Raw genomic sequence first — 9109 nt, 5'->3', positions numbered from 1 at the left:
CACTACTAGAAACTAGGAACCGAAAACAAAAACCCTAGAAAAAGAGAACCTCGTGAACGAGACGGAGGAGCACCAGAAGAAAGGATTAATCACACTATTGGCACGCATTCAACATGTTTAATCTTTTGCCACAAAAAGAATATTTGCACATTTACGCTAGTTGTGTAAACTGGGCCGGGTCGGCTCGATCTGGCATAGAATTGGCCCGACTAGGCACTGCCATTTTTGTCTTTTCAAAAATGCCAAGAAAAAAATCAATTTTTTTTAAAAAAAATCTAGAAACATAAATAACTAACTAAATATAAAATTATTTTCATAAAAAGTTAAACATTATATTAAAGTTAATTGTAAAATATGAAGAATATTATTAAGTTATTAAATATCAACCAAATAAAGTATTAAGAGCCAAGTTTTTGAAAAAAATTATTGTATAACTGATAATTATTTGGAGGAGCTAAAACTTTATGATTCATTTATAAACTATGAAAAATAAAATATTTTTTCATAAAAATTGAAAATATAAACAAAATTAAAATAATGATAATAAAAATAACCCTTTGCAAGTTGTGCCTCGCTAACCCGAGACAGGACATGTGCTGGCACAGCCCATGGGTCACAAACCCCTTGCCTAGCATAGCCCAAAGGTATGTGTCATGCCTTGCCCAACCATGGTTTGCGCCTTGTTCAGGCAAGACCCGCAAAGTGCTGAGCTGGGGTAAAAATTCTTGAGAGGTCACTAAACTATATCTTTATTTCATTTTGGATATCAAAGTTTAATTTATATATTTTTAGTCACCCTACTTCGATTTAATTTCAACGAGAGGATATTCGAGGGACTACGGTGAAAAATGTCAGACTTGAACACTGGATAAATGACGTGGAGAGCATTTGGATGCTTCACATGTTGATATGGGCTAGCCGCGTCACCCCCAAAAACCACATCATCCATCCAAATGACATTAAATTTTATGTTGACATAATTCTTTAGGATGATATGGCTAGTCTACATCAACACATGACATGTCCAAATGCCTCCATATGGCTAATTCAGTGTCAAACTGTCAATGTTAGATATTTCTCACTGGAATCCCGTTAGTTACCTCTCAAGATTTTAACCCTGCTGGGCTCTAACACGGTCTGTTTGATTCCTCTACAATATAGCCTTAAAATTTTTAATTTCATATATAAAATAAATATTAATTTAATATATATTTTTCCTTCAAAATACATTTAATTGAACATTATATTATTGTAATTTTTATTTATTGAGTAACCAAAAAATTGTTTATGCTCCTTGTCAATTAATTTGACTATTTTAATATAAAATTAATCAAAATATTAAAATTATAAAAAATTGACAATTTATATTTTTCAAGTGAATTCATTATTCTTTTGAGTTTTTAAAAATAATTTAGAATTTAGAGTTATAATTTTCCCTATTTTTAGTAACAATTTATATTAGGGTGATTAAAGGTTATATCGGAATTTTTTTTTTGTGGTTTTTGGGATATAAAAATAAATACAATATTTTTGGAGGCAAAATATAGAAACCGAATATTTTAATTTTCAATCTCTACGACTACAAAATAATAATAATAATAATAATAATAATAATAATAATAATAATAATAATAATAATAATAATAATAATAATTGTTAGTTTCGCCGGTGTGGTTTGTGGGTTTTAGGGAACACTCAAGCACTCATAGAAATCTCACACAAACCATCAAAGAAAAAGACACACGACGTTGGTAAACCCAGTTCGGCGTCGACTCGCCTACGTCTGGGGGGCCAAGCACGGAGATAAACAATCCACTAAAAGAGGTGAAAATACATGAGTACAAACACTTGTCACTAAACACTCACAAACAAAGATCATTACCCTCTCTAGATTATCTTGTGCACCCACTCTCTCTAGCTCTGGTCGCACACTTATAATCTACAAGAAAGGTAGCTTATATAGACTGCTCAACATCCCAAATATAGCACATACCTCTTTTAGAATCTCCGTGGCTACTAATTTAAAAACCTTCCGAAATTAGCTGTTACAACTCCTGTTGTAACATAAGTTGCAGCATGGCCCTGACTGCTGACTTAACTGAGTTCTGGTTACGTTACGGACGACCTCAAGACCCATCAACCTCCCGGTCATGCTTAGTCTGATTCGATGCAGCCAAATCTCCCGATCCTGATTACCGGCAACTAGCCTACCTCCTCAGTTCCTTATCATGCAGTCCCCTCACAAGGGGCGCAGCGTCCTTGTGCGTTTTCATGGAACTTGCCAAACTTAGTCTTCAACCTTCCAAGTTTGGTCTTCAAAGATTCTCCAAACTTGATCTTCAATTGACCCAAGTTTGGTCCTCAAATCTTGCCTTTAATAGACTTCAATCAATCTTTATCAAGGATTCTTCAAATCATATCTTCAATTAGCCTTCATTCATACCATGAATAGATATTTCTTTAATTAAGCTCCACCATATTTAGTCTTCAATCAAATCACCTAAATATGGTCTTGATATGATCTTGTCTTCAAGTTGTAATAACTCCCCCAAGATATTCAAGATATTTTTCCTCAAAGTTATAGACATACTAAAAATAGCTTCACCAAGATCTTCAAGATGTTTTGCCTTGGAAGCCAAGTCTCCTTGTCATGTCACCATGCTTTTCATGTCATCAATTATGCCTTGTCACCATGGTTGCCACATCATTTTGCCTTGGTGTCAAATTATGCCAATTAAATAGTGCGGTTGCACTAACAATAACAACAACAACAATAATAATAATAATAATTAAAATAACAATAATAATAATAATAATAATAATAATAATAATAATAATGAAAACTTATTAAAAAAACCATTAAAGTTTGAGGAAATGTCAAGTGATAATAATAAATAATATCGAGAGTTAAACATGTATCTTGAAATATTTTTGTTTTTAAATATTATAGTTAGATATATTTTATATTGAACTTAGAAATATATAATTTTTAATTTTTTTGAATATTAATGTAAATAATTATAATAAATAAAAATAAAAATAAAACCCTAAAAACAAATGCAATTGCTTGGATATTTGTTAAATATTTGTTTAATAGTTTGTTATGAAAATTGTTGCGAAAAACTGTTAAATATTTGTTATGAAAATTTTAATTATTTATTTGATTATTTGTTGAATGATTGTTGCATTTGATAATTGAATTTGACTGTGAATTTTTGTTAAGTTGTTTTTTAAGGTGGTGTTTTTGCAATGGATTTGGAGTTACAAGGGATTTGGAGTTACATGTAACTCCAAATTCCTTATCTTTTTAAACTCAGATGTTTGTTTTGAGGTATTTCATTTTCATGTGTTTTTAAAATCCCATCATTGAGGGATTTTGTTTTACTGTCAAAATGACCGTAAAACCAAATTCCAGGAGTTCAAAACCAATGTATATGCATATATATACATGCATACATACATACATACATACATACATACATACATACAGAAATATATATACATACATACATAACATACATACATACATGTATGTATATACACTCTCTAGATATACCTATACATAATATGTTTACATATACAAACACATATAGAGGTATGTATATATATGCATATATGCATAGATACACACACACACATATATATATATATATATATATATGCACACATGTGCATATATATACACAGATATATACATACACTTATACACATGTGTTTTTCAATTCCAGATTTACAAATCATTCCAAACAAACATAAAATCCTATAATACAGTAATTCCAATTACATCCAACCAAACACAAGATTTGACTGCACTATATTTTGAAAACTAAGTATTTCCATTTAGGTGGTGTTTGGTTAGATGTAGTTGAAAATACATTGGATTTTTAATTACAGTGTATTTGTAAATCTTTGGATTTAAAAATGCAGGAGAATCAAATTTGGTGTTTGGTTAACTGTATATGAAAATACTGGATTTCAAAATTTTGTGTTTGTTTGGAAAAATTTGTAAATCTGGATTTTGAAAATATGTGTTTGGTTGGATGTATTTTTAAGTTATAAATACCTTTGGTGAGGTTACCCCACTTTAAATTATCATTAAATTTAATTACTTATAAATACATAATTAAATGTTATTAATAATAACAAAATTAATTATGGACATAATTACTTAATTAACAAATAATTATGTTTTTATTACAATTTACTTTTATTTTTAATAATTATATTAAAAATGCCAACTTTAGTGATAATTAATTTATTGATTATAAATATCATTATTAATTTTAATTAATATAATTAAATATTTAAAATAATAACTAAAATTAATAATTTATTGATTTAATTAATATATTTAAAGTAAATAATTAAAATGCCTCACCATTAACGAACAATCCTAGCAACTGAATTCAAGTAAATAATTAAACTCCCAGTAACTAATTCAACTCATCCTTGAATCCTCCATCCATGATCACATCCCTCTCATCCAATCTCACATTGATTCTCTGATTTACAATGCCAGTGAATTTGAGGATCTTGGTGTCTGGTGATGTCAGTGGGAGATTGAAGTCTGCGATGTTGGACCCTAGGCCATCGCCATCTTGGCCGTAGGGAAGAATCCACATTGGTTCCGGGAAGTCTTCGAGGCCTGCCATGAGTTCTCATGGGTTGATGGTTTCTAGTTCGTTGGGAGGTGTGGGTGGGGATGATGATGGTGATATGGAGATCTTGAGATCAATCATGTTGGACAAGGAGTCAAGGGAGATGGAGAGCTTGAAGAGGTCACGTCGTGGGGATGGTGGTGGTGGTGATGGGTCGAGGCGGAGGGATCCAAGAGTGGAGGAGGTGAGGGACGACGATGTAGTCGCTCGAGAGTGAGAGGTCGTGGGCACGATGTGCTCGGGTGTCACCTTCACATGTGATTCATGAATCCCTCACGTGTTATCACGTGAGGGATTTTATTAACTCAAGGCTGCATTGGATTTGGTTTTCAGGTCAAAATGACCGTAAGCCAAAATCCCTCAACCATGTTATTTTAAACTCCTATAGATAAGTAAATCCCTTGAAACAAACACTTGCTTTAAAAAAGATAAGGGATTTGTAACTCCAAATCCCTTAAAACAAACACCACCTTATATTGTAACTAGAAATCCACTGCATTTACAATTACATCCAACCAAATACTACCTAATTGTATTATGGGTTAATTTAGTGCTTTATGATAGGTCATTTTATATGTAAACCAAAATATTTAGATGGATATATATTTTAAAATTTATATTATTGAAATATTAATTATTATAATTTCCAATTTAAATTAATAAACTAATTTAATATTTATAATTTTTTAAAATTTAAATTTAACATCTTCTAATTTTATTTCCGATTCCACCATTGACGCACTACAACCTTGAAGTTGTGGTTCCGTCCACCACTTATGAATGAGGGGGAATTCCTCCGATGAGCACCATGCAAATTCAAATTTGAAGTGTCCTTGTTTGAAGGCATGAGTGCTAGATTCTTCTTTAGAGCTCATTAAATAATAAACAATTTTGTTATAAATAAATATTATAATGGATGCCTACTACAGCAAATCACTGTAGCATCCGGCATTACTGCAGTACCTTTTAGATGTCAATGTAGCAGCCGCCAGTACTATTACTATTCCACCAACCAGGGTATTTTGGACCGTCGGATCAAATCGATCCTGGCTGTTCATTCAACTCTTGTAACCCTATAAATACCCTCTCATTTGTATAATTTGTGATATAAGAAGAGAAGGAAAAGAGAAAGAGAAAGAGAAATAAAGAAGAGGAAAGAAAAGAAGAGGTGAATTTAGAAGGGTTTTTGGTAAATATTCTGGCTCTCTATTCTTATTACTCTCTTTGCATTTATAGAATATTTTTAACACGTTATCAGCATGAACTTGCTCATATGGCTTTAATTTTCTTTGGCTCATCTAATATATATCCTATATGTGGAATCTATTTTTAACACTGAAAGAAGGGAGGTTCGACTAGTAAGCATAATATTGCTAGCAAACCATACATTTTATTTAATACATAATTTCAGTCAACCATACATAGAATTTTCTTATAAGCATACATAAAAAACATACAGTACAAAAGCCACTGAGGCTAACAATATTAGTACATCTAAAATAAACATGAAAAACAATAATATTAATATTATAATGAGTTTTTCCATCAAATCCAAATGATCAAGCATGGTCTTCCCCATGTTTGTCGCGGCGATCCTCCGATCCCGGCGATCATTGACAAAATCAGGTAAAAGCTTCGCCGGCCCTCCTTTTCTCTTCTCTGTCGGCTCTTCTATCTCCTCCGCCGGCCCCTTCGATTCTCTCCGTCGGTCGGCTTTTCTCCGTCAGCCCCCTACTCCCTTCTCTCCCTTATCTTTCCTTCTTCTTCCCTTTTAACTCAAAATCATTTTCAAACAAATTTTCATTCCCAATGCTATAATAATTGCAGCGTATGAACAGTACGATATGAATAGTACCATATATGAATAGTACTGTATTTATATACAGTATCAAATAGTATATAGAATTTATATTTTATTCTGTACACGCTATTCTAATTATCTGCTATATTATTATTTTGAAGAAAATGACAAATATCGCAAAAAGAGATTTCGAGGCCCTTCATATCTCAGGAAGCAATTATATATCTTAGAGCCTCGATATCAAGCTCCATTTGAAAGCAAGGAACCTGAGCAAAACTATTGAGGCTAATAACAATGAGCCTAATGATAATAAGGCGACAGCCTTAATATTTATAAGGCATCATATTGATGATGACCTGAAGAATGAATATTTGACCACTAAGGATCCACAGGAATTGTGGTTATCCCTGAAAAAAAGATTTGAGCATCTTAGAATGGTTTACTTGCCTAAAGCACGTAATGATTGGTCAAAACTCAGGTTTCAAGACTTTAAAAGTGTGTAAGAATATAATTCTGAGCTATTTAAAATTGTTTTAGTGCTACGTCTCTGTGGAGAAACAGTGATGGAAGGTATGATGCTCGAGAAAACATTTACAATATTTCACGCACGAAATGTTATATTACAACAATAATATAGAGAAAAGAATTTCACAAAATTTTCTGAATTAATTTCTTGTCTCCTTGTGGCGGAGCAAAACAATGAATTGTTGATGTAGAATCATCAATCTCGACCATCTGGATCAGCACCACTGCCAGAAATTAATTTTGGGCAAAGAAGATAGAGTGGTCTCGGTATTGGTTTTAAAAACCATGGTAGACGAGGATATTATGGTGGTCGAGGACTACGTGGTCGTGGTGGGGGCCAAAATAATATCGGACCACGCGATAGCAAAATTGATGTACATCAACAAAAGCAACAAAGGCACAAGATGGGGTTAGAGACAAAGAAGGATACCGCTTATCGTTATGGCTCGGAAGGTCATTGGTCCGTAATTTGCAGGGACCCCAAAACATTTTTGTCCATCTTTACCAAGAATCACTTAAAAAAATAATAAAGGTAAAGATATTGAGACAAATTTTTGTCGACAACCCCATAGTTGATCCAATTTAGGATAATTCTATAAATAATTTAAATGTAATCGAAAAATACATATTTAGATATGTCGATTTCTTATAGACTAATTTGTAATATGTCTTTATGTTTTTATTAAATTATGTTTTTTTCTTCCTGCTTTTGTTAGAATATGGCTGATAATGAATGCATTATTGATTGCGGGACAACGCATACTATTTTGACAAGAAAAATATATTTTATATCCTTATCAATGAGAAAGGCATGTATAACCACAATAGCAGGGTCATCAGACCTAGTTGAAGGTTATGGAGAAGCAGCATTGATGTTGCCAAATGGGACATCCTTGCAGATGAAAAATGCTCTCTATTCCCCTAAGTCTAGGAGGAGCCTTTTAAGCTTTAAAGATATACGTCTCAATGGATATCATTTTAGAGATGGTTGATAAGGAAGGAAAAGAATATCTTTATATTACACAAGTTATTTCATGCCAAAAACGTGTACTTGAAAGCTTTCCTTGTATATCCTCAGGATTATATTTTACACGTATTAAAGTGATGGAATCACATACGATATTAACCCAGAAGGTTAATGACCCAGAAATATTTAAAATATGGCATGAAAGACTTGGACATCCGGGTGCTATTATGTTGCGCCGGATTAATACTAGTTCTCATGGACACCCACTAAAAGATTATAAAATCCTAACACATAATGAATATGCATGTTCAGCATGCTCAATCGGAAAGCTAATAACCAGACCTTCTATAACTAAGGTGACTGGTGAATCTTCTAAATTTTTAGAAAGAATACAAGGAGACATTTGTGGACCAATACATCCATCATGTGGACCATTTAGGTATTTTATGGTTTTAATCGATGCATCGACTAGATGGTCCTATGTTTCACTTCTGTCTACAAGGAATGTAGCATTTGCAAGGTTATTGGCACAAATTATCAGGCTTAAAGCACAATTTTCAGATTATCCCATAAAGACAATTCGTCTTGATAATGCTGGTGAATTTTCATCAAAATCATTTTATGATTATTGTATGGCAGTTGGAATACATATTGAGCATCCAGTAGCTCATGTACATACCCAAAATGGGTTGGCGGAGTCATTAATTAAAAGACTCCAGATTATTACTCGTCCAATGTTATTAAGGACGAAACTGCCTACAAGTGCGTGGGGTCATGCTATTTTGCATGCTGCAGCTTTAATACGGATCCGACCCACTGCATGTAATTCATATTCACCACACCAACTTGTTATGGGTAAAGAGCCTAATATTTGATATATAAGAATATTTGGTTGTACAGTATATGTGCCAATACCACCACCAAATCGAACAAAAATGGGTCCACAACGCAGACTTGGTATATATATTGGTTATGATTCCTCTTCAATTATACGATATTTAGAACCATTAACAGGGGATGTATTTACTGCAAGATTTGCAGATTGTCATTTTGATGAATTTGTCTTCCCTTTATTAGGGGGAGAAATGATTGCTCAAAATGAAGTAAAAGAAATTAATTGGAATGCATCACGATTACATACATATGATCCTCGCACCA

Source organism: Dioscorea cayenensis, chromosome 5 (assembly GCF_009730915.1).
Source record: "Dioscorea cayenensis subsp. rotundata cultivar TDr96_F1 chromosome 5, TDr96_F1_v2_PseudoChromosome.rev07_lg8_w22 25.fasta, whole genome shotgun sequence".
Lineage (NCBI taxonomy): Eukaryota > Viridiplantae > Streptophyta > Magnoliopsida > Dioscoreales > Dioscoreaceae > Dioscorea > Dioscorea cayenensis.
The sequence above is the reverse complement of the archived record's forward strand: the minus strand, read 5'-3'. Positions refer to the sequence as shown.